A 27,197-nucleotide genomic window follows, 5' to 3' on the forward strand; every position below is an offset into this window, starting at 1 on the left:
AGGAAATGCTGCCACAGCCCTAATTCCCACTCACTGTGGAGACCCAGTTTGGTCTGGGCCCATCTTGTTAGTGCTATTCTAGTTGGCTATGTTTGGATGATGAAGATGAAGATTGATGAAGATAATTCCCTATCCTCCACTGTAATCACTGAGGACTGAATATTGATCTGAATATATATTTCTCTTGAGGTATACTAATTTTTTCCATTTCTGTTGCTATTATAATTTTGTCAGCTCAAACCTGTATAAAACTAATACCCCTAGATAATTTTTACATCAACAGTTATTAAACTAGATTACTTCTTCCCTACTAGTGCCTATGATTTTTTTGAACTTAATTCAAGTGCAATAATCTTTCTCCAACTTGAAAAAATGCTAAATTGGAATGAAATCTACTTCTGCACACCTGTTTGGTAATTGTTGGAATTTTAGTTCCAGAAAAACAGAATTGCGTGGATTGTGAGTCACTTCTGCTGAGGATAATCAGAAAGAGAGGAAACTGGGAGTTGGAATAGATAGGGGAGGTAGAGCAGATGGCGGAGGAAGGATGGAGAGTTTTGCAGTGAATCCTTGGGGAAGACAAAGGAAAATGAAGCACAGCAGACTCAGGATATTCAGGTGACATCTGTGAGGAGGAGGTGAGGAATTGAGAGCTGAGATGTGAGAGAGAATATTTGACAGGCATGTGATCCAGGGAGGAGGTAGAAAGCAGCTTCTGAGTCATGTAATCAGGAAGGCATTGATCATTTGAATGGAGAACCAGGCAAAGAAAAAAAGAAATAGAATTTACAAGCACTTCACTGAAATTTTAAGAAACTCAAAATTTCAAGAAAGTTAAATGGAAATTAATGTCATAATATCCATACTACTAATCTAATAATATAATTATTCTTTTATTTTCATAAATGCAAAATATATTTAAATGAGCTTTCATAGGTTCCATTCTGATTTCAGTTTCTTGATTTCTGTTATATTATCTTAATTTCCCAACCTCAAAATCTCTGGCAATAAGGATTTTCTGAGCTTCAATCAGGAGGTTGATAAAGGGATGACAATAGTTACATTTATCACCCCTAAATTTCACCTTGCGAGCTTATAAAAGAAATGTTGATGGACTTGATCACTTAAAACTACAAGCTTCCCTAGTGGCACAGTGGAGAGGGAAACAGGCTTGATCCTTTGTTCAGGAAGAGTTCCCATGCCATGGAGCAATTAAGCCTGTGTACCACGACTACTGAGCTCATGCTCTAGAACCCACAAACTGCAGCTACTGAGCTCATGCTCTAGAACCCACAAACTGCAGCGACTGAGCTCATGCCACAGTTACTGAAGCCTGTGCACCTAGGACCCATGCTCCATACTAGAAGCCACTGCAACGAGAAGCCCACGCTCCACAACTAGAGAGGAGCCCCTGCTCTCCAAAACTAGAGAAAACCTGCGTGCAGCAACAAAGACCCAGCATAGCCAATAATAATAAAAAGATTTTAAAAAACTTCAAATTTCTTCACAGAAAAATGCAACAGGGACAGAATAAAAAGTCGAACAATGGACTCCGAGGATATTTGCAGTACATATGAATGACAAGGATTAATAACCATAATTTACAAGCTGATAAGGAAATGACATATCACTCAACTGAAAACTAGGTAAAAGTCTGGAATGAGCAACTCAGAAAAGAAATGATATGTGGACAGTAACCATGATAAGCTGCTTAGCTTCTCTGGTTTATCAAGAACATGCAACTGAAATGAATGAGAGAATATACTGGACAGCAGAGTAGCAGAAATTTATAAAGTTGTAGCAATCAGTGTTGGTGAGGATGTGGGGAAATAGGACATCTTATACATTACTAATAGGATTATTAATTTTTATATACTGTTGAAAAAATATTTTAAAAATGAACATATTCTTTGACCCAGAAATCTTTTCCAATTTCCTGTTAATTCATCCTACAAGAAGAAAAGCAAACTAGCTAAGCATATGTGTACAAAGATGTTAATTGCAATATTTTTGCAGTGGAAAAGTTTGAAGGCATCTGAATACTCATCAGTAAGGGAGTTGATGAATGGATTATGGGGCATCCATATTATGGAGCCTCAGTGAGTTATTAAAGTAACCATGTGTTTCTCCATGATATGGGAGTCCAAGATCAACTTAAACAGATGGGGTACAGAGAAAGTGTGGAGAAGGAAATGGCAACCCACTCCTGTATTCTTGCCTGGAGAATTCCCATGGACAGAGGAGCCTGCAGGCTATAGCCTATGGGGTCCTGAAGAGTCGGACACGACTGAGCAACTAAGCACAGCACAGAGAAAGTGAAATGTAGAGGGAGGCTTGGGAGCTGGGAGGGCTTTAAAGGAAGGCCAAGGGCCACATGAGCTTGGATGAATGGGATGGGGGTCAACGCATTCCTACAAATGCCTCTGCTTCATTTCCCCTTAAACATGGATGAAGAAATGTATTGTCTGCATTATCTATCGTATCTAATTCAATTCCAGATATTTCAGCTCTTACCACCTGATAGAAGAGGGTGAATAGTTGCTCTTTGCTTTGTTGTTGCTTTGTTTAGTTGTTAAGTCATGTCTGACTCTTGTGACCTCATGGATTGTAGCCTGCCAGCCTCCTCTGTCCATGAGATTTCCCAGGCAAGAATATTGGAGTGGGTTGCCGTTTTCTTTTCCATGTTGCTCTTTAAGATTTCCTAACTCTGATATTTTCCTGCCTGCACTCTTTTCTTTCTTTCTTTGATTAAGATCTTCTAAGGTGCTGAGCCACATATTCTGCTGCTTCTGGTTGGTATAAGATTATCCAGCCAAGATGACAAGGCGGAAAAGTCAGAAGACAGAAAGTTTTTAAAGTCATGTTGTTTTGCAAATGGCATTAAAGCTGTATTTACACTCACAAGGAGAATGCTGCTTCAGCATATTGTTAATTAGGACACTACCCGAGATTAATCTCCTCAAATATGCTTACTGTATAGAGTAATCATGATTAATTAGCAGAATCGGTCCACAGGATTGGTCCAAAATGAGAGGATTTGAGGACAATCTGGTTTTGTCTCCGGTTGGAAAAGCTGCAAAACTTCTAGCTGAGGCGCCTTTAGCACATAGTCCACTAGTTCATCTGAATAGGTACCATGGTATTAGGTGAACAAGAGATGATAAATAGACAGCCAGTAATACCCTTTCAATTATCCTTGTAAAACTGCTACTTAGAGACCTCAAGGGTATTAGATCAAGACACTAGCAGGCTAATGGGCAAGATGCCTTTGGAGAGAGCTTGGCACTCAGGAGCCAAAGAACTTAAATTTGCTCTAATGTCTGACCGCCACTTGGTAGCACTAACATTTCTCCCATTTTTAGAGTGCTTGCCTAGAGGTGACCCAATGTGTTTCCTAGGGATCAGTGGGATTGTTGTTAATGCTAGGCTGATTTTCTTTTATTGTTTGATATTTCTGCACAAGGCCACATGGCTGCCTTGGGTACTGCCTTATTGTAATAGTCTGGACTCCACCTGCTTAGGCCCAGCTCTGTGGACCTGTGCCTTCTCCAGCTTTGTTTTGCTGTGTCCTTCTCTGGATCATCAGGGCTTCCCTGGTGGCTCAGATGGTAAAGCATCTGCCTCCCATGTGGGAGACCTGGGTTCAATCCCTGGGTCGGGAAGATCCCCTGGAGAAGGATATGGCAACCCACTCCAGTACTCTTGCCTGGAAAATTCCATGGACAGAGGAGCCTCATAGGCTACAGTCCATGGGGTCACAAAGAGTTGGACAGACTTAGCAACTTCACTTCTCTGGATCATAGCTCCATCTCAGGTGTCATTTTGTAGCCAAATGTTGCAACTCCTGCCTCTACTGTGCTAGGTGTTCTTTGAGATACTACAATGAACAGGATTTAGTTCCAGCCATGGGCAACTCCTGGAGAAGGCAATGGCATCCCACTCCAGTACTCTTGCCTGGAAAATCCCAGGGATGGAGGAGCCTGGTAGGCTGCAGTCCATGAGGTCGCTAAGAGTTGGACGCGACTGAGCGACTTCACTTTCACTTTTCACTTTCATGCATTGGAGAAGGAAACGGCAACCCACTCCAGTGTTCTTGCCTTGAGAATCCCAGGGACGGGGGAGCCTAGTGGGCTGCCGACTTTGGGGTTGCACAGAGTCAGACACGACTGAAGTGACTTACAGTACAGTACAGTATGGGCAACTCCAAGGGTGACCTTGGGAAAGGGCTTTATTTTCCCACTCATTCTCACCACTCTCCCAAATCCATCCAAACTCAACATAGGGTATGTATTAGCCAAGATCCTTTAGAGAAACAGAACTGGTAGAATAAATATCTGTCTTTCTATCTAACAAAAAATATATATGTATTATGAGACATTGGATGATGAGATTATGGAGGCTGAGAAGTCCCATGATTTGCTATCCACCAGCTGGAGATCCAGGAAAGCCAGTGGTATAATTCAGTCTGAGTCCAGAGGCCTGAGAACTGGGGGAGCCAATGTTTTAAATCCCAGTCTGAGGGCTGAGAAGATGAGACAAGATGACCCAGCCTAAGCAGGCAGGGAGGAAGCAAAAAGGGCAATTTCCTCCATCTTCTACTTTTCATTCTATTCAGGACCTCAATGAAATAGATGATGCCCACCTGCATAGAAGAGGGCTGTCTATTGAGTCCGGATTCCAATGCTAATTTCATCTGGAAACATCCTCATAGGCACATTCAGAAGTAATGTGTTGTATGGGCATCTGATGGCCAGCCAAATTGACACATAAAAATACTATCAGAGAGTGGTAGTAAACACTGGGAGCTTGAAATGTAATCAGCTTCATACAACTCCAAAGAAATATATAGAATTGTAGGAGAACTTGCTGTAGTGTGCTTGCTGCACAAATGGAACTTCTAGGTAAATCCCTGGAAAGAGATTTACTAATCAGATTACTGCCCGCTGGTCCCCATTGCCACCTGAAATTCAGGAGCCTCCACTGGACCAATATAGGAATAATAGTCTGGTGGTGGAGGCAGGGAATTCCCCAAAAGCCTCAGTCAAAAGCAGAGTGTGTACAGGACTCTGGATAAGATGTAAGTGTTGTGAGAGAAGAGAGAGTGGGCAAAATTTTTGACTGTTGTAATAGATAATCAGCTTCCCTGGCTTCCCTGATGGCTCAGCAGGTAAAGAATCCACCTGCAGGAGACAGAGGAGACGTGAGTTTGATCCCTGGGTTGGGAAGATCCCCTGGAGAAGGAAATGGCAACCCACTCCAGTATTCTTGCTTGGGAAATCCCAGGGACAGAGGGGCCTGGTGGGCTACTACTGTCCATGGGATTGCAAACAGTTGGACACGACGGAGCAACTAAGTACACACACAACAGATGATGTTCAAGAGTGGGTATGTCTCTTGATCCAAAGTAGTTTCCTTCTGAAACAAGAAAAGGGATACATAACAGAGGACTATACTTTGCTGACTCAATAAAAGAACAGTACAGAAACTCACAGGGGTTAGCTTTAACTAAGCTGCAGAACCCAAACTGCATGTCATCTTAGAGCACTGGGGTAGGGGCTCGGCCATCTGGGTCCTGTTAAACCAGGGATGAAGAACTTAAGCCTGAGGTTGAGGCTGCAGACTCATTAGCTGGGAGCTAAAGGCTGAAAACTAAGCTGTCTGTGTTTGGTCTGAAACCCTGGCTTGTGACAGCGAGCTAATAGACTCTCCCCAGGCCTCTGTCAAAAGGGGCCTTTCCTTCAGAGAAAATGGGGGATTATGTCCCTGGGAGGTTATAGAGCTTCTCTCAGGGTGGGAAGTAAATCAATACTGATGCTGGTAACAGAATCACATAATTCTGCTGACTTGCAGTGGAGTGGTGTCTCAAATATTATCCTGAGCACCATGGAGACACCCCAGGTGAAGTGTAGGTATGTGCGTGTGTGTATGTGTGTATATGCACACACAGAATATACAAGAGCTCATTTTTCACGCTTCCTCTGGCCTTCAGAGCACTTTGTGTGTTTACTACCCCATCATGCCCTTCACTGGGGTTGTGAGGGCATTTGCATGCCCTTGCTGGTCTGTAAGCACTGTAGGAGCAAGAGAAAAAAGTTCTTGCTTTGTTTTATAATGCTCACTGTGCTAAGCAAGAGACTATGCACTGAATGGGCACAGGAGTTACAGCATCCTCCAGTAACAGGGCAGGAAGTGAGGGGGGTCTGGGGAACACACAGAGAACACCTCACAACCCTCAGATTTTCTGGGCTCTGCCAGTAGTACTGAGCCACCATTGACGTCACAGTTCATAGCTGTGGTCATGAAGCACTATTTGGAGCTCCATTTTGCAAATGGTGCTCTGTGGAGCACTGTTTAGCAAGATGTTAATAGCATTTTTGCAAATAAATAAGATGATTAAGTTACGTAAAAATTTAAAATGGTCTGTATTCAAGTAAATCTATGATACACTATAGTCCTGCTGGTGACTTGTGACTTAATGGTTTTTCTTTTTGTTGTTCTTTTTTAAAACTCAGCTAGACAACTAAAAAGTTACATACTTTTACTGTTTATTTATTTATTCTATTGAAATGTAGTTGGTGTCTGATATTAGGTTAATTTCAGATATACTGCACGATGATTTGATATTTGCATACATTATGAAATGACCACCTCATGTCTAATAGCTATCTGTCCTCATTCACAGCTATTACAATATTATTGACCATATTTCTTACACTGTGAATTCCATGCTCATGCCTTCCTTATTACAGAACTGGAGGCTTGTCCCTCTTAATCCCACTTATCTATTTTGTCCACTCCCTACATCCCTCCCTCCCTTCTGGCAACCACCCAGTTTTCCTCTGTTTCTGTGAGTCTGTTCTCACTTTGTTTTGTTTTTTAGATTCCATATATAAGTGAGACCATGTGGAATTTGTCTTTTTCTGTCTGACTTGATTCGCTTAGCATAATATCCTCTAGATCCATTTATATTGTTGCAAATGGCAAGATAGCTTTTTATAAGCTGAGTAATATTCCATTGTATATGTATGTACACACACACATACACAGACACTTAGATTGCTTTCATATCTTACATATTGTATGTAATGCTGCAATGAACATTGGAGAGCATATATATTTTTGAACTAGTGTTTTTATTTTCTTTGGGTAAATATTAAGAAGTGCAATTGTGATTCATTTGGTAGTTCTATTTTTTGAGGAACCACCACACTATTTTCATAGTGGTTGCACCAACCTACAATCCCACCAACACCACATAAGGATTCCCTTTTGTCCGCATCCTAGAGTTATTTGTATATTTTGATATTAACCCTTTATAGAATATATTGTTGGCAAATATCTTCTCCCATTCAGTTGGTTACATTTTCATTTTGTTGATAGTTCTGTTTGCTGTGCAAAAGTTTTTTTAGTTTGGTGTAGTCCCTTTTTTTCTTGCTTTTGTGTGCTTTTCCTAAGAAGACATATTAAAAAAAAATATTACTAAGACAAATGTCAAAGAGCATACTGCCTATGTTTTCTTCTAGATGTTTTATGGTTTCATGTCTTACATTGAGTTCTTTAATCTATTCTGAGTTTATTTTTGTATATGGTTTGGGAAAGTAATGAATTACTTAGATACCAGTTACCTTAAACTACATAATTTCTCTTTCTTAGGAATTTTAAAGGGAACCAGGAACCAAAGGGGATAAGAGAAGAGCCACTTTTGGCCAAGGAAATGCCCATGCTATTAATAAAATACCTGAAAGCTTAAAAAAGCTACTGGGAGAACAGGCAGAAAAGAAATTAAGACAGAGCAAGTATTTGTAAGTAATTATAGGGGCCATGAAGCTCCAGTACTTTGGCAACCTGATGCAAAGAGCTGACTCATTGGAGAAGACCCTGATGATGGGAAGGATTGAAGGCAGGAGGAAAAGGGGATGACAGAGGGTGAGATGGTTGGATGGCATCATTGACTCAATGGACATGAGTTTGAGTAAGCTCTGGGAGATAGTGAAGGACAGGGAAACATGGTGTGCTGCAGTTCATGGGGTCGCAGAGACATGAATTGAGCGACTGAACAACGACAACCACATTACGGCAATCAAAGTAACAGACAAATCTAACACCTCCCAACCTTTCTGTGTCCTTTCTCCCCATTGAGTATTTTTTTTTTTTTTTTTGTGGTAATAATACTTAAGACAAGATCTACTCTCTTTACTTTTTGAGTGCAGTGTTGTAGAGCAGATATCTAGAACTTATTCATCTAGCATAACTGAAATTTTATGTCCAGTGAACAATTCTTCATTTTTCCAAAGTCTATATCATCCATTTGTGAAAATCTATTCTTGATCCATAGCACCTGCTAAGCTGTATGATCTCATAAACCATCTCTGTTCAACTTCTGTTTGAAGTGTGTGCTCTGCCAGCTTGACTTCTACTTCTTGTGGGTTCCCTGTCTAAGCCCCATCACTCATCAGGTGAGAATGGATTGTGCACATGTGTGTATGTGTGTGTGTGTGTGTGTGTGGCAGAACTGGGAGGACAGCAGTGGGGGGTAAAAGAAGTAAGGGCTGTGCTTGATAAAAAAAATACCTGCTTTCACTACTGTTCTATTTTTCTAGGTTCCTATTTCATCACCTCACACCGTCCTATTCAACATTCTAAACTTATTTTTATTCCACTCCCCAGCCTGTACCATCCTATCTCTATCTCTAGAGATACTATCCACATTCCCACTCATTTTGAATGCAATGTAAAGCATAAAAATGCATATACATATGCCTTTTTCTTTTTTATATGTTACTCTCATGTGTATTATTCTGTTTAGTTATCTCATTGTTCTTATTTTTTTTTAAGATGGAAATTATTCCCATTTTTCAGATGAAAAAGCAAATACATAGAGATAAAGGTGATCAACTGGGGATCTCAGGCCATGGGAGAGTGATTGTATTTGGAATTAAATCTTTTGTTTAGTCAATAATGATTGTTTGCAAATTGCTTCATTACATTAAGGGCAATGAGGTTGGTAGCCTCTCTCTTTCCCTCTCCTTTCCAGTTCTGGGCTGTTTGATCCAACTACTCTTGGTTATTACTTTTGAAACATGGCTTTACATTTTTTTCCTTTTTGTTTTTTCTTTTAGAACATCTTTCAATTTCTCTTCTAGAACTGGCTAGTTTCCTGGAGGACTGCTTAGGTGAGCAAACTTCCTACTCCAGCCCACCTTCTTTTTCTCTCTGTAGTTTTGTTCTTCATCTTAGTTAATGGCTACACTAGCCAGGTGATCATTCAAGCCAAAATTCTCAAAGGTATATCTAAATTCACAAGAAGAACTTGACGTCTTGCATTGGATAATGTTGAACAACTACCAGAAAGGGAACCAACTGTGTACTTCCTACAGGCCAGGCTTTGTATGAGGCATTTTAAGTGAGATAATGAGATTCAGTGGAACAGATTGCTGGTATGATTGGTTCCCATCCTGGAGGAGGTGATGTTGGAGATTAACCTGGAAGGACAGGGATTTAAATAGGTGAAAGGAGGAATGAACAAACCAAGAGAAATATTAAACAAGGAGCTAAGAGCCAAGTAGCATTAATGGTTGCATGTCTTGTGTCTTTACAGCATTTTTTTCTTTTTTTAAAGTCGCTCAGTCATGTCTGACTCTTTGCAACCCCATGGACAATATAGTCTATGGAATTCTCCAGATCAGAAATACTGGAGTGGGTAGCTGTTCCCTTCTCCAGGGGATCTTCCTGACCTAGGAATTGAATCAGGGTCTCCTGCATTGCAGGTGGATTCTTTGCTAGCTAAGCTACCAGGGAAGCTCATTTACAGCATAGGTCTTGTGATTAATTCCTATAATAGATTAGAGTAAGACTAATCTGCTACACTCCTTGGAAGGAAAGTTATGACCAACCTAGATAGCATATTCAAAAGCAGAGACATAACTTTGCCAACAAAGGTCCGTCTAGTCAAGGCTATGGTTTTTCCAGTGGTCATGTATGGATGTGAGAGTTGGACTGTGAAGAAAGCTGCACGCTGAAGAATTGATGCTTTTGAACTGTGGTGTTGGAGAAGACTCTTGAGAGTCCCTTGGACTGCAAGGAGATCCAACCAGTCCATTCTAAAGGCGATCAGTCCTGGGTGTTCTTTAGAAGGAATGATGCTAAAGCTGAAACTCCAGTACTCTGGCCACCTCATGTGAAGAGTTGACTCATTGGAAAAGACTCTGATGCTGGGAGGGATTGGGGGCAGGAGGAGAAGGGGACAACAGAGGATGAGATGGCTGGATGGCATCACCGACTCGATAGATATGAGTCTGGGTGAACTCCGGGAGTTGGTGATGGACAGGGAGGCCTGGTGTCCTGCAATTCATGGGGTTGCAAAGAGTCAGACACGACTGAGCGACTGAACTGAACTGAACTGAACTGAATCTGCTATAACAGGCAGCTCAGTGGTAAAGAATCTGCCTGCCAATGCAGGATACACAAGAGTCACGGGTTCAACCCCTGGGTTGGGAAGATCCCCTGGAGAATGAAATGGCAACCTACTGGCAATGTTTTTGCTGGGGAATCCCATGGACAGAGGAAACTGATGGGCTATAATCCATGGGGTTGACTGAGTGACTGAGCCCACACAAGCTGCTATAACAGAGACCTGACAATACAGTGGCTTAATGAGTAAAGCAGTTTTTTTTCCTCTTATGAAACAGTCCTGTTGTGAACAGTCCAGGTGGGCTGGTCTGCTGTCGTCTGGGGCGCTGCCATTTTCTTCATGTTTGAAGCTGGTTTGATGTCACATTCAGGTTCCAGCCATTGGAAAGCGGAATGGGGAACACAGAGGAGGCACGTTCCATGCCCCACAACTAGGTCAAAGGGACAAAAAGAGGCTGGTTGTGTAATCTAGCTAGGCTGCCATGTGCTCTCCTTGATTCCACTTCATTTAACTTGGCAGGCTGAGAGAGTGGATGCGGGGTACCCTGCAGCCTCATAGCCATCCCAATGATTTCCTTCATTCCTTTTAAAAAAAAAGTTTTTATTGTTACACCATTGTTTATGTTTTATGTTTTTGGCAGTGAGACATATGGGATATTAGCTGTCTGACCAGGGATTGAACTGGTACCCCCCGAATTGGAAGGTGAATTAACCACTGGACTGCCAGGCAAGACCCTTCCTTCACTCATTTGAAACTTTATTGGGAGTGACAGTGGGCTCGCTGGGAGCAGGGAGAAGTGTGTGGCAGCAAGAAAATGAAAGCTCTTTCACAGAATCAAAAGCTGTGGTGTGAAGCTTACACTATGTTCCTGCTGACCACCTTGAACAGAGCTGTTCTACTTCTAGAATCAAACAATCAAAGGAAACTTTTGTTAATTTATAGAAACAACAAAGTTAACAGTGAGATTAAAATGCTGATGACTTAAAACTGTCTTCTGGTAATTTTCCATGAAAACTTTGGCATCTGCCAAGGCTTAAGGTCAGGAAGATCCCTGGAAAAGGAAATGGCAACCCACTCCAGTATTCTCGCCTGGGAAATCCCATGGGCAGAGGAGCCTGGTGTGCTACAGTCCATGGGGTCGCAAAGAAATGGACACAACTCAGTGACTAAACAACAACAACAACAAAGCTTAAATGCAAATAATGTGAAGAGATGAGAAAGTAAAGGAACACTTGGCACATTGAGAGGGTGCTCTGATGCAAAAAGCTTTCCTAGCCACACCCTCACAGTTCACATTTTATTTCAGGGGCCTATGTGTTTCTGGTTGAGATTTCACTTGAAATACACATCATGCAGTTATGCGTCCTGCCAGAGGAAGAGTTTTCTCTCTTGTAAGCTGGAATGAAGCACATCATTATTTCGCATGGCAGAACCCCGACAGCTCCCAGGCACTCCTCCACCTGAGTGTGTCTGAGAATTGTTTGTTTAGGAGACGAGAACAACCTGCTGTTTCATTTGCTTAGAATAATCCCACCACCTGCCTCTGATGGCAGGTGTCATGGGGTGCGAGGTGAGGGACCTCCCTTACAAGGATATATCCTGAGAAATGCTGCTAGAATCTGTTCTCAGGTTGGAGAGGGCACACACACACACCACACACAGAGACACACACACATGCTTGAATACATATAGCACAATCCAAACTGGAGGCAGAGTGGGTCTGGGCATGAGATGTTTTGCCCCTACCTTCTTCCCTGAAGCACACGCCAGTTGGTGGCAGTTTAAAACTTTGCACTTAAGAAGCTTAATTTTTTTTTCCAAAGAGCAAGACTCTTCTGGGCTGACATCTTCTTCACATGCAGCCTGGTGGGAATGAATCCTGTAAAAATGAGAACCAGGCCATCTCTTATCGTGCCTGAGAAGGTCAGGGAAGGGGCATTTCGCTGCTCCGCCTTGCAATGTTTTCCCTCAGGGTCCCATCTGCCTCATCAAATTCTGCTTCTGACTGGCTGATACCAGCCCCCTGGGGGTTGTTCTTGACATCTGAAATCAATAAGCTGAGCTGTCAATCTTCCCAGGCTTCCTCAACTGCGAGGGGCTGCCTTTCCTGACTGGGCATTTTGGGAGAAGCCAGAATTCCAATTTTATAGCAGCTCACTTGGTCCTCAGTGAAGCTGGCTAATTCTCAGGATTAATTGCCTCATTAATGAGGGAGATTCACACAGTATATTTGCTTTTAGCCAGGTTGTCAGATACCTTTGAAAGGGTTTAATGTCAATAAAATTTCAGTGTAGCTGTTAGTTTAGTTAAGTAAGCATTTAACAACTCCACTTGGGCCATCACTGCTCTGGGAAAAGACCAAAGCAGGCTATCTGCTAAATTCAGGGTTCCATGGGGACAAGAACTTGGGTCCAAGTGTAAAGAGGTTGCTCGGTGAGTCTGGGGAAATCGGGGGAGGCTACAGGAAAATGAAAATAAATAAGAGCTAGACTGAACTTGAATATTAGTCATGTATTACATAGCATGAAATTAAGCATGCCATCTGATTCACCAAATACTTGGTTCAAATTGGAAAGCCTCAGCATTGTGATTTACGGACATCCTTTTTTGCATCGTTATATCCTGCCCCAGGACATTTATATCTGCTTTTCTTTCTACATCGATGTTTTTCTTTAGGTATTTACAGTGATTCCCTCTTGAACTTTTTTTGATTCTTGATTTCAGTGTTCCTACCATGGGGAGATTCTTTCATCACCTTGTTAAAAATAGTTCGACCTGTCATCACTCTATCATCTCTTTTTGAAGTACTGACAAGGGAGCAGGTGCTTACATGTTTAACATCTGTCTTCCCTGTGGAGTGGAAGAAGGACCAGACTTGTTCTGTTCACAGCCATACCCCCAGAGCCAGGAACAATTCTTGGTATAGTGTACCTGCTCAATAAATAAACAACAATTGAATCAATGAAATATTAATAAAAGAAACAATATTAATTATAAGAAAAACTTTCCAAATACTCTCATCCAGAAATAAACATCGTTCATATGAGGAATCCACCTCATTTCAGATACTGTTCTATATTGTTGCTGTTGTGAAAGTGGAAGTGTCCGTCGCTCAGCTGTGCCCGACTCTTTCCCGCCAGGCTCCTCTGTCCATGGGATTCTCCAGGCAAGATTACTGGAGTGAGTTGCCATTCCCTTTTCCAGGGGATCTTCCCAACCCAGGGATCAAACTCAGGTCTCCAGCCTTGCAGGCAGATTCTTTGAGCCACACTTAGCCGCCAGGGAATCCACCCTGATGTTGTTCAGCTGTTGTTGTTCAGTTTGACTGTTTTTGACCCCGTGGACTGAAGCACTGCAGGCCTCCCTGACCCTCACTATCTCTCTGAGTGTGCTCACACACACGTCCATTCAGTCAGTGATGCCATCCAGCCAGCCAACCATCCTCTGCCACCCTCTTCTCCTTCTGCCTTCGATCTTTCCCAGGATCAGGGTCTTTTCCAATGAGTCATCTATACATATTTCTATTAAAATAGGATAGGACTATCAGTCAGTGGTGGGTTTTAAGTTTAATTTCATTTGACTGAACAGAAGAGAAAAATGAAGATAAAAGATGAAATTTTAAACAGATTTATTTATTTTTTTTACTATAAGAGATGTTATTTCCTAAAATATTCCACTAAAAAGATTATGCAAAATATTGACAAGTTGGAATCACTATCATTTTTTAAAAAAATTACATTTTGAGTTTGAGTTTCTGCCATAAAAGATTAGTATTGTCATATTCCCTCTTTTCCGATTTTTAAAGTTATTTCTCTTATAGTGTTCATAGTTTACTTTTTCTTTATTATCTGTAATTCAAACAATTGTCAAGTGTTTTTTTTTGTTTGTTTGTTTTGTTTTTAAAAGGAGTCCCTACCCACCATCAGTCCTTTCTTACTGGAGCTCTGCCATTCCTGAGGTTAACATCTGCTAAAACTCTCACTTAACTGGATTCCCTTGGCAAGTGGATTTTCCCACCAGGCCATGGGGTGGCAGTGTGGCATTGCTATTAAAGAGGGAAGTTTCTAGAGTCACCACCTGGGGTTAACATTTCAGCTCCACCATTTCCTAGCTGTGTGACCTTGGGAAAGTTTCTTACTTTCTCTGTATCTTAGTCTCTTTATTTGAAACGTGATTAATAATAGAACCTACTCCATAGGGCCATGCTGCTGTGCTGTGCTCAGCTGTGTCCTAGTCTTTGCAACCCCATGGACTGTAGCCCACCAGGCTTCTCTGCCCGTGGAATTTTCCAAACAAGAATACTGGAGAGGGTTGCCATTTCCTCCCCTCTTCCCCACCCAGAGATGCAACCTGGGTCTCCTTTGTCTCCTGCACTGCAAGCAAATCCCCCTGCAATGCAGGAGACCCTGGTTTGATTCCTAGTTTGGAAAGATCCTCTGGAGAAGGGAAAGGCTACCCACTCCAGTATGGGATCGCAAAGAATTGGGCACGACTTTCACATCACATCACATATAGGGACATGGATTAGATGAGACAATGCTCTTCACACAATCCTTGGCACCCAGTAAACCTGCCCCTCGAACTCCCCTTGAGAGATCTCATTCCTTTCAGGGTTGCCTGCCCCAAATAGCTCTCATCCTGCCTGGCTGTGGAGTCCAACAGATCAAAGATTCTTTCTTCCCTAGACCTCACACTTGAGTTACACAAATACTGCCGTTTGCTATTCCCAGTCCCTTCCAATTAGGACTTGTGAGTTCAAACGTTAGGCTGCCTATGACACATGCAGCAGTGAAACTGACTGACAGGGAGCAGAGGCAGCTGCGGAGGGAAGCCAAAGGCGGCCCTGGGAGGTGGCCCGGTGCTGTTGAACCATTTTGGAATCGTCCTCTGGAGCCTGGCAGCCCCGGAGAAGGTTTGTAGCTTGGGATGCAGCCGGAGCCTGTATCTGACAAGTTTATTTCCACAGTTGGATGTGATTTGCCTTAATGCTGGTATCCCTCCTGCCAAGGTGCATGCTGTTTGCTCAGATGTTGGTCACATTTTGATAATCATTTAATCTTTATTTATTCTGTGCACCCTGTGGTGTAGATAATCATCTCTGGCTGCCAGAGGAGGAGACCTGCTAGAGTCAATATGGAACCTGAGTACCCTTTTCCAATGGGATTCTTTTCAAGAGATGGATGTGTCGATTTAAACGGAAAGTTTCTCGCAAAACTAATTTTTAAACAGGACAGGCATTTAAAAACTTACGGCAAATGAAAAATATGGGGGAAATTTTATGTTTTCTCTTAGGAAATTCTGATTAAGGCTCTTTTTTTTTTTTTAACGCTTGCTGCTGCTGCTGCTAAGTCGCTTCAGTCATGTCCGACTCTGTGCGAACCCATAGACGGCAGCCCACCAGGCTCCCCCATTCCTGGGATTCTCCAGGCAAGAACACTGGAGTGGGTTGCCATCGCCTTCTCCAATGTGTGAAAGTGAAGTTGCTCAGTTGTGTCTGACTCTTAGCGACTGCATGGACTGCAGCCCACCAGGCTCCTCTGTCCATGGGATTTTCCAGGCAAGAGTACTGCTTATGTTTCGGTAATTTCTCTACTGTTAATCCTTGACAATTCAAATATACTTGAATTTATCTATTTCCACAACTGAATTAGAGAGATGATGATATTGAGAAGAGTAAACCAGTATAAAGGATTTTCAAATTTCATTAGTGAATTCCTGGACCTATTCTTGAAAGAAATTGGCACTATAAATTTAATTCAGTATGTGTAATTTTTTAAATTTAAGAAATATTTTTTAAGGATTTGTTATAAGGGTTATGGTGAGTGAGTGACCGAGTGAAAGTCACTCAGTTGTGTCTGACTCTTTGTGACCCCAAGGACTATACAGTCTGTGGAATTCTCTAGACCAGAATACTAGAGTGGGTTCAGTTCAGTTCAGTCACTTAGTCGTGTCCGACTCTTTGCGACCCCATGAATCACAGCGCGGCAGGCCTCCCTGTCCATCACCAACTCCCGGAGTTCACTCAGACTCACATCCATCGAGTCAGTGATACCATCCAGCCATCTCATCCTCTGTCGTCCCCTTCTCCTCCTGCCCCCAATCCCTCCCAGCATCAGGGCCTTTTCCAATGAGTCAACTCTTCACATCAGGTGGCCAAAGTATTGGAGTTACAGCTTTAGCATCAGTCCTTCCAAAGAACACCCAGGACTGATCTCCTTTAGGATGGACTGGTTGGATCTCCTTGCAGTCCAAGGGACTCTCAAGAGTCTTCTCCAACACCACAGTTCAAAAGCATCAATTCTTTGGCCCTCAGCTTTCTTCACAGTCCAACTCTCACATCCATACATGACTACTGGAAAAACCATAGCCTTGACTAGACGGACCTTTGTTGGCAAGGTAATATCTCTGCTTTTCAATATACTATCTAGGTTGGTCATAACTTATCTTCCAAGGAGTAAGTATCTTTTAATTTCATGGCTGCAATCACCATCTGCAGTGATTTTGGAGCCCAGAAATATAAAGTCAGTCACTGTTTCCACCGTTTCCTCATCTATTTGCCATGAAGTGATAGGACCAGATGCCATGACCTTAGTTTTCTGAATGTTGAGCTTTAAGCCAACTTTTTCACTCTCCTCTTTCACCTTCATCAAGAAGCTTTTTAGTTCCTCTTCACTTCCTGCCATAAGGGTGGTGTCATCTGAATATCTGAGGTTATTGATATTTCTCCTGGCAATCTTGATTCCAGCTTGTGCTTCTTCCAGCCCAGCGTTTCTCATGATGTACTCTGCATAAAAGTTAAATAATCAGGGTGACAATATACAGCCTTGACGTACTCCTTTTCCTATTTGGAACCAGTCTGTTGTTCCATGTCCGGTTCTAACTCTTGCTTCCTGACCTGCATATAGGTTTCTCAAGAGGCAGATCAGGTGGTCTGGTATTCCCATCTCTTGAAGAATTTTCCACAGTTTATTGTGATCCACACAGTCAAAGGCTTTGGCATAGTCAATAAAGCAGAAATAGATGCTTTTCTGGAACTCTCTTGCTTTTTCCATGATCCAGCGGATGTTGGCAATTTGATCTCTGGTTCCTCTGCCTTTTCTAAAACCAGCTTGAACATTTGGAAGTTCACAGTTCATGTATTGCTGAAGCCTGGCTTGGAGAATTTTGAGCATTACTTTACTAGTATGTGAGATGAGTGCACTTGTGCAGTAGTTTGAGCATTCTTTGGCATTGCCTTTCTTTGGGATTGGAATGAAAACTGACCTTTTCCAGTCCTGTGGACACTGCTGAGTTTTCCAAATTTGCTGGCATATTGAGTGCATCACTTTCACAGCATCATCTTTCAGGATTTAGAATAGCTCAACTGGAATTCCATCACTTCCACTAGCTTTGTTAGTAGTGATGCTTTCTAAGGCCCATTTGACTTTACATTCCAGAATGTCTGGCTCTAGGTGAGTGATCACACCATCATGATTATCTGGGTCGTGAAGCTCTTTTTTGTACAGTTCTTCTGTGTATTCTTGACACCTCTTCTTCATATCTTCTGCTTCTGTTAGGTCCATACCATTTCTGTCCTTTATTGAGCCCATCTTTGCATGAAGTGTTCCCTTGGTATCTCTAATTTTCTTGAAGAGATCTCTAGTCTTTCCCAGTCTGTTGTTTTGTTCTATTTCTTTGCATTGATCTCTGAAGAAGGCTTTCTTATCTCTTCTTGCTATTCTTTGGAACTCTGCATTCAGATGCTTATATCTTTCCTTTTTTCCTTTGCTTTTCGCTTCTCTTCTTTTCACAGCTATTTGTAAGGCCTCCCCAGGCAGCCATTTTGCTTTTTTGCATTTCTTTTCCATGGGGATGGTCTTGATCCCTGTCTCCTGTACAATGTCATGAACCTCAACCCATAGTTCATCAGGCACTCTGTCTATCAGATCTAGTCCCTTAAATCTATTTCGCACTTCTACTGTATTATCATAAGGGATTTGATTTAGGTCATACCTGAATGGTCTAGTGGTTTTCCCCACTTTCTTCAGTTTAAGTCTGAATTTGGCAATAAGGAGTTCATGATCTGAGCCACAGTCAGCTCCCGGTCTTGTTTTTGTGGACTGTATAGAGCTTCTTCTCCAGGTGATCTTCCCAACCCAGGGATTGAAACCAGGTCTCCCACATTGCAGGCAGATTCTTTATTACCTGAGTCACAAGGGAAGCCCAAGAGTACTGGAGTGGGTAGCTTATCCCTTCTACAGCAGATCTTCCAGACCCAGAAATCAAACCAGGATTTCCTGCATTGCAGGTGGATTCTTTACCAACTGAGCTATCAGGGAAGCCCCAGGGTTCTGGTGGTTTGATAAAAATAAACAAGGATGCTTTCTATATTATTTTTTGTTTAAACAGTACTTACATAGTATTAGAATTATGTATTTCTATTTGACTCATGAGCTTTTAAAAGTAATTTTTTTAATTCTCAAAAGAACTTTATATACTTTGTTCTCGGATATACTTATCAATTTCCTACTATCATACTTTCAAAATATATGGATTATTCTTTTCTAAAAAATTGCATTTATTTATTTAAAAAAACATGGATTATTCTTAATCAAGAAAAACATTACTTGGGACTTCTCTGGTGGTCTAATGGTTAGGACTTGATGCTTTCACTGCCATGGCCCTGAGTTCAATCTCTGGTCAGGGAACTAAGGGCCTGCAAGCTATGGGAGTGGCCAAAAATTAAAATTAAAATAAGTAAAAATACATACTTAAAAAAAAGAAAAACCTTACTAGAACTTTAGACTTTTGCCTATGAACATTATCTTCTTTAGTCTGTGAATCAAAAATTCAGTCAAGGGAGGTAATGTAGACAGAATAGAGTGAAGGGCATCTGAGAGGTTCTTTTGTTCCAAATCATCAGAGTTTGGGGTGAGTGGACCTCAAAGGCTTGACTTTCTGCTTGACACCGAGTTGGATTTTGTGCCCCCAGCTTACACTGACAGATGTAATCAAAGTTTTGTAGAGGGATTGCTGAAGACATTGTACTCTGTGTTACTCTGTATCCTCTAGGTAGACCTAGACAACTCCTTCATTTAGAACTGTGCTGTCCACATGTGAAATATGGCCAATGCAACTAAGAAAATAAATTTTATTTAATTTTTAATTAACTTAAATTTAAAAATGAATATTCAGTAATTGGAAAAGCTTTAAGTATGTTGGAATAATTTGGTTATGTGAATCTACTTTTTCTACTGTGCTGTGCTTAGTTGCTCAGTTGTGTCTGACTCTTTGAGACCCCATGAACTGTAGCCCAGGCTCCTTTGTCCATGGGGCTTCTCCAGGCTCCTTTGTCCATGGAGTGGGTTGCTATGCCCTCCTCCAAGGGATCTTCCCAACCCAAGGATCGATCACTGGTCTCTTGCATTGCAGGCATATTCTTTACTGTCTGAGCCACCAGGGAACCCTCTGTACAGTTTGTGAAATCAAGATATATTAGGTTGGCGCAAATATAATTGCTGTTTTTGCATTGTTGAAATTTGATGTTTAATATCAGAATACATTCTTAATAAATGTGGTTATTTTATAGATCATTTTAATACTCATTTCTCACTTTATGTTTTTTGCTAATGACTTATTATTTGCTATTCATTTAATATTTATTTTAAACTAGGAAATGATGTTGAACAAAAAGCAAATTTGAGTGATTTTCTTATTCAAGTTCAAAATGAGTCATAAAGCAGCGTAGACAACTCTCAACATCAACAACGAATTTGGCCCAGGAACTGCTAATGAACATACAGTGCAGTGGTGGTTCCAGAAGTTTTGCAAAGGAGACGAGTGACTTGAAGATAAGCAACATAGTGGCCAGCCATCAGAAGTTGATGACGACCAATTGAGAGCAATCATGGAAGCTGATCCTCTTACAGCTACACGAGAAGTTGCCAAAGAACTCAACATAGACCATCCTTGGTCATTCAGCATGTAAAGTAAATTGGAAATGTGAAAAAGCACAATAAGTGGGTGTCTCATGAACTGACCAAAAAAAAAAAAAAGTCTGAAATGTTGTCTCTTTTTCTATGCAACAACAATGAATCATTTCTCTATTGGATTGTGATGTGTGAGAAAAAGTGGATTTTATAGGACAACTGCTGATGACCAGCTCAGTGGTTGGACCAAAAAGAAGCTCCAAAGCACTTCCCAAATCCAAATATGCACAATAAAAGGGTCATAGTCACTCTTTGGTGGTCTGCTGCCGGTCTGATCCACTACAGCTCTCTGAATCCCGGTGAAACCATTACACCTGAGAAGTATACTCAGCAAATCAGTGAGATGCACTGAAAACGGCAACGCCTGCAGTTGCGTTGGTCAACTGAAAGGGCGCAGTTCTTCTCCACTACAACGCCCAACGGCGTGTTGCACAACCGCTTCAAAAGTTGAATGAATAGGGCTATGAAGTCTTGCTTAATCTGCCTTATTCACCTGACCTCTCGCCAACTGACTACCACTTCAACATCTTAACACCTTTTTGCAGGGAAAACGCTTCCACAATGAGCAGGAGGCAGAGCATTCTTTCCAAGAGTTCGTTGAATCCTGAAGTATGAATTTTTATGCTACAGGAATAAGCAAACTTATTTTTCTTTGGCAAAAATATGTTGATTATAATGGTTCCTATTTTGATTAATAAAGATGTGTTTGAGCCTAGTCATAATGAAATTCATGGTTTGAAACCACAATGACTTTTGCACCAATATAATAGATCAAGTATTTCCAATGAAAATTTAGCGCCTCTGAGAAGTGCTATGAGTGTAAAATGTACATTATATTTTAAAGACTTAGTATGCAAAAAAAAAAACCACATGGTTAATTTGTCTATTGATTATATACTGAAATGATAATACTTTGAATATATTAAGATTTTATAAAAATTAATGTCATTTTATTTACATTTTAAATGTATTTATTAGAAAATTTAAAATTGCATATGTGACATTATATTTCTGTTGGACAGCACTGGTACATACTAAAGTTTCAGGAAAAAGCTTTGCTTCTTGGAAGGAAATCGTATATCTTTTTTCTTTTCTGAAAAAACCTGGATTTTATAATCATATTAGTTTATCTAAAAAGGTAAATTCTTGGCCACCAGAACCTCACAACTCTATTTTTGGCTCAGTGTTATTTCCTCTAAGATCTTATCACTTTCATGGCTTTATTTAATTTTTTCCACTGGTCTTATCTTCCTGCTATATCTTTATTTTCTCTTGCTGTGATTTAATTTGGTTTACATCTTATTCTTGTGAATTACACCAAAATCATGTTATGGAGAACCCATCATGTGGTTTGCTGTGAACCTGTCTAGGTTACAAGCATGGCAGGATATGGATGTTGCCCTGATGAAACCCTTAACGTTTGAAAGGAAAATGATAGAAACAAAGTGATTGGCATTTTGAAAGCCCAAACCTCCATAAAACTCAGTTGTGTCTGACTCTTTGTGACCCCATGGACTGTAACCCACTAGGCTCTTCTGTTCATGGAATTCTCCAGGCAAGAATACTGGAGTGGGTAGCCCTTCCCTTCTCCAGGAATCTTCCCAACTGAGGGATCAAACCCAGGTCTCCTCTGTTGCAGGCAGATTCTTTACAGTCTGAGCCACCAGGGAAGCCAATAGAACTCAACACAAGTCCTCTATTTTTGAAAGCCACTTCAGGTTTGAGGTAAGTTTCTGGAGATCTAGAAATCTTTCCTGGAGTGATTTTTGTGTGTGTGTGTGTGTTTTTTTTTTTTTTTTTTCAGGTGCCTGTGTGGCTTGTGGGATCTTCTTAGCTCTCTGACTAGTGATTGAACCCAAATCTGTATCTTCAAAAATGGCCTCAGTTCTCTGAAATATTGATGACTAAAAACTCTGCAATTTCAGAGCCATTTCTTTAAAGAAGGTTACCTGCATTCAGGCAGCAGCCACCCTGTGATTGGCTGGGACCAGTGTGCTTTGGGGCACAGCTAAGTTCTTTCTGGTGAGAGTTACAGAAAGAAGAAAGGGTATGTCATTTTATGCTATTAAATTTTTTATTGAGAAAGTGACACATCAGTTAACTGTTATAAATATAGAATACCTCAATAATGATGAGAGTTAAATGATAATATATTCAAGCCTAGCTTTAGGACTTAGTTTATAAAATAATAAGCAAAAGCTCCTCTCTTTAAATGTTACTTGAATAGGTTGGGATAAAAGGCTGTGATGTGAGGTAGGGGTTCAATGTAATTCTTTTGTGTTCGAAAATCTGATCATCCCTATCACTGATTCTTTAATTCTCTGACAAATATTGTTTTTCTTTCTTTCAATATCTTTAGAACTTTAAGAATTCATCTCAACTATCACATAAAAGTAGGACAAAATTACTCTTCTCATTACTTCACCTTTTAAGGGTTAACTCCATTTTTGACAAATATCATTTAGAGAGGAACAGCATCCATGGACCACTTTTCCTCAGTAGGACCTGAAAACAGCAACTTCATTTACTGAAGGGACTAACATGTGACAAGCAGCTTGTTATGGAACTGTAAACTTTTATGGATAACTGAAAATAGAGGTTTTCCAAGGTCCTCTAGGGTTAGATAGTCACCTGTACTCTTCCTTTGTATGTCAGAAATAAGGTTGATCTGGCTGTTTGGAAGTCACTGATATCATGAGGTTATTTTAGCACCCAGAAGATAATCAATATGTATACACTGATTGACGGGCTTGAGGGGAGATGCATCTGGCAGAATCTAAGTCCCATTTTGATTTTGACAGCTCAGGGCCCACAAGTGTGTTTATTCATTTTTCAACAATTTTCTTTGCTGAGGGAAATTTGTGGCCTTTCCTTTTTGGTAAGACTTTTTCTTTAAAGAAGGGTTACAGTTCCTATAGGGCAGCTGCAACTTTACCAACTTATTTTATTTCAAGAAAATGTAATGAGCATCTATTATGGGCTAAGTGTTTTATGCTAGGCATTGGGAATCCCAAGAAGAACGAGAAACAGTGCTTACCCCAGGGTAACTCAACAGTGCAGTAAGGGAGAGAGATATGTATGTATTCAGGTGTAATAAATTATTGAAAACTGAAGATAGTACTTTCCAGAAGTACAAGAGTTGTGATATTTTGTAGTAGTGGACTTTGGACCCCAGATGCCATGTTTCATATATTACCCCTACGACTGTGTATATTACCTCTACGACTGTGTATGTGGGAACTGGTTACTTAACTTCTATTAGCCTTACTTTCCCATTTGTAAAATGGAGGTAATCAGATTTAACTCAGGGTTTTTTTTTTTTTTTTTTTTCAATTGAAATATAGTTGCTTTACAATGCTATGTTAGTTTCTGCTGTATGATGAAGTGAATCAGTCATATGTATACACATATTCCCTCCTTCTTGGATATACCTTCTTCTCCCACCTTTCTGGGTCATCATAGAGCACTGAACTGAAACTCCCTGTTCTATATAGCAGCTTCCTGCTAGCTGTCTATTTTATACATCATAGTGTGTATATGTCAACCGTAATCTCCCAATTTGTCCCATCCTTCCTTTCCCCTCCTGTGTCCACATGTCCATTTTCTATGTCTGTGTCTCTATTTCTGCCTCAGAAATAGGTTCATCTGTACCATTTTTCTAGATTCCACATACATTCATTAATATATGACATTTGTTTTTCTCTTTCTGACTTACTTAACTCTGTATGACAGACCCTAGGTCCATCCACAAGGGGATTTATTGTTTACAGTATAGTAGAGGTATGGAGATATAACAGGTCAATGTTTCTGTCTGGCAAGCAGTAGTTGCTCAAGAGCAAATGTTTTTAAAGGGCCCATGCAGTTGCGGTCTCTCTGCATGATCATCTAAGGCAATCTAGGGCACAGGTACTCTCCCCATTTTATTGATGAAACCAATTTATGAAGGTTAAGTTGTTTGCTCCAACCTCCATAGCTAGTGAGCCCCTGCTCATTGGAATTTGAATCCAAGTGGTCTACTCATGGAACTTACTCTCTTAACCACTTTTGTACACTGCCTTTCGATGGAATGAGTAATGTCTTCTGGCCCCACACTTGAAGGAATAATTATTTAGAGTTGAGATAATCACGGAAGGTTTCCTGGAGGAATAAGACCTTGAGCCTGGCCTTAGGTATAATAGAAAAACTTTAGTTTTTTTTTTTTTTCTAAGCTCTAGTTTAAACACATGGTATTGTGTTAACACTAGGAGGACAGAGAACAGTATTTTGATTTTCTAAAAATGTCCTGGGGTTAAAACTTATCTGCCAGCTTCCTCCTGATGTTTATTAAACTCGACGATGCTGCATTTGTCTAACCATCACATTTCACTGTTCAATACTGTGAATGACAGCATCTCCCAGAAGAGCTGTGGTGCAAAGCAGAGGATAAAGCTATGGTCCAGGGCCCGTCACTCAGGGTTAGTGCTTTCACCGCCTTCAGCAGGATATGAACATCATAGTTTAAAAGGGGGTAGAAGTTGAATTTGCTTCTTCAGGGCTATTCCTAGCTATACAGTAAATGTTCTTAATACTTGATAAATGTCAAAAAAGCCCCTCCAACTTTGCAATCTGATAAAATTGACACCTTTCACTGCTCAGGTGAGAACTCTGCCAAGCTATAAGTTTATGTGTTTCCTTGTTGATAATAGACACAGCTCATGATGATGGAAATTTGTCCAATTTGTACCCACTAAGATTATTGGAGAATATTCTTCTAAAGTGATTGACAGCACACAATATAGTGAGACCTTTTTATTCCCTGTATTAATATAATATGAACTGTGAGAAGATGAAAGCCTCATTTACATAACCTGAGATAAAAGAAGGTGAAATGTTGTAATTATCCTTTCAAGCTAAATTTTCAACTGCTATTTAAATTAACCTAGGTGAAGAGCAAGTTAACCCCAAGGAGAGCTCTTGCCCCATGAAATCTACTTGAGAAATCAGGACTGTTGGCAAACTGGCCAATCAATGAGCTGTTGCCTGTTGAGATACAAGGGACTTCCCAGGTGACTCAGTGGTAAAGAATCTGCCTGCCAATGCAGGAGATGCAGGAGACGTGCATTCGATTCCTAAAAGAGAAAACACTGATTATTTCACAGTTAGGGTGGTCGGGAAGATCCTCTAGAGGTGGAAATGCAACCTATTCCAGTATTCTTGGCTGGAGAATCTCAAGTACAGAGGAGCCTGATGGGCTACAGTACATAGGATCTCAAGAGTCAGACATGACTTAGCAACTAAATCACCACCACCAGAGTGGGTCAGGAATCTAGATGAGGCTTATCTGAGTGTCTCTGGTTCAAGGTTGTGTGGTTGTAGCCATGCTGCCGCAGTCTCATCTCAAAGTTGACTAAAGGAGGGTTCATGTCCAGAACCTCTTAAGTGACTGTAGGAAGGAGTTCCTACTTTGCAGCCTGTTGGAGTGAGAGCTTCAGTTTCCTGCTGGCTGTTGATTAGAGGACTCTTCCATCAGTTCTTCATTTTGTGGACTTCATCAGATCAGATCAGATCAGTCGCTCAGTCGTGTCCGACTCTTTGCGACCCCATGAATTGCAGCACACCAGGCCTCCCTGTCCAACACCAACTCCCGGAGTTCACTGAGACTCACGTCCATCGAGTCAGTGATGCCATCCAGCCATCTCATCCTCTGTCATCCCCTTCTCCTCCTGCCCCCAATTCCTCCCAGCATCAGAGTCTTTAACAATGAGTCAACTCTTCACATGAGGTGGCCAAAGTACTGGAGTTTCAGCTTTAGCATCATAACTTCCAAAGAAATCCCAGGGCTGATCTCCTTCAGAATGGACTGGTTGGATCTCCTTGCAGTCCGAGGGACTCTCAAGAGTCTTCTCCAACACCACAGTTCAAAAGCATCAATTCTTTGGCGCTCAGCCTTCTTCACAGTCCAACTCTCACATCCATACATGACCACAGGAAAAAACATAGCCTTGACTAGACGGATCTTTGTTGGCAAAGTAATGTCTCTGCTTTTCAATATGCTATCTAGGTTGGTCATAACTTTCTTTCCAAGGAGTAAGCGTGTTTTAATTTCATGGCTGCAGTCACCATCTGCAGTGATTTTGGAGCCCAGAAAAATAAAGTCTGACACTGCTTCCACTGTTTCCCCATCTATTTCCCATGAAGTGATGGGACCAGATGCCATGATCTTCGTTTTCTGAATGTTGAGCTTTAAGCCAACTTTTTCACTCTTCACTTTCACCTTCATCAAGAGGCTTTTTAGTTCCTCTTTACTTTCTGCCATAACGGTGGTGTCATCTGCATATCTGAGGTTATTGATATTTCTCCCGGCAATCTTGATTCCAGCTTGTGTTTCTTCCAGTCCAGCATTTCTCATGATGTACTCTGCATATAAGTTAAATAAACAGGGTGACAATATACAGCCTTGACGTACTCCTTTTCCTATTTGGAACCAGTCTGTTGTTCCATGTCTAGTTCTAACTGTTGCTTCCTGACCTGATACAAATTTCTCAAGAGGCAGATCAGGTGGTCTGGTATTCCCATCTCTTTACAGTCAGCAAAAACAAGACCAGGAGCTGACTGTGGCTCAGACCATGAACTCCTTATTGCCAAATTCAGACTTAAATTGAAGAAAGTAGGGAAAACCACTAGACCATTCAGGTATGACCTAAATCAAATCCCTTATGATTATACAGTGGAAGTGAGAAATAGATTTAAGGGCCTAGATCTGATAGATAGAGTGCCTGATGAACTATGGAATGAGGTTCATGACATTGTACAGGAGACAGGGATCAAGACCATCCCCA

The 27,197-nt window shown here is 41.1% G+C and overlaps 2 long non-coding RNA genes across 3 annotated transcripts in view; one reads left to right on the top strand and one right to left on the bottom strand.

The window, feature by feature from the left end:
* Nucleotides 1-10,592: 10,592 nt before the first annotated feature.
* LOC129657740 (uncharacterized) lies at nucleotides 10,593-14,397 on the bottom strand. Of its 2 annotated transcripts, none has more exons than XR_008717053.1 (4): nucleotides 14,332-14,397; nucleotides 13,242-13,342; nucleotides 12,158-12,290; nucleotides 10,593-10,993 (listed from the first exon to the last, which is right to left on the bottom strand). It is a non-coding gene; the product is annotated as an uncharacterized LOC129657740 (long non-coding RNA). The 2 variants fall into 2 exon arrangements; XR_008717052.1 differs by lacking the exon at nucleotides 14,332-14,397 and adding an exon at nucleotides 13,467-13,853.
* Nucleotides 12,710-27,197, top strand: part of LOC129657739 (uncharacterized) — a 47,188-nt gene continuing 32,700 nt past the window's right edge. Inside the window, exons 1-2 of the long non-coding RNA XR_008717051.1 lie at nucleotides 12,710-12,844; nucleotides 22,019-22,104. This is a non-coding gene — a long non-coding RNA (uncharacterized LOC129657739). The remainder of the gene's footprint in view (nucleotides 12,845-22,018; nucleotides 22,105-27,197) is intronic.

The sequence above is a fragment of the Bubalus kerabau genome, chromosome 7 (genome assembly GCF_029407905.1).
Source record: "Bubalus kerabau isolate K-KA32 ecotype Philippines breed swamp buffalo chromosome 7, PCC_UOA_SB_1v2, whole genome shotgun sequence".
NCBI classification, from domain to species: Eukaryota; Metazoa; Chordata; class Mammalia; order Artiodactyla; family Bovidae; genus Bubalus; species Bubalus kerabau.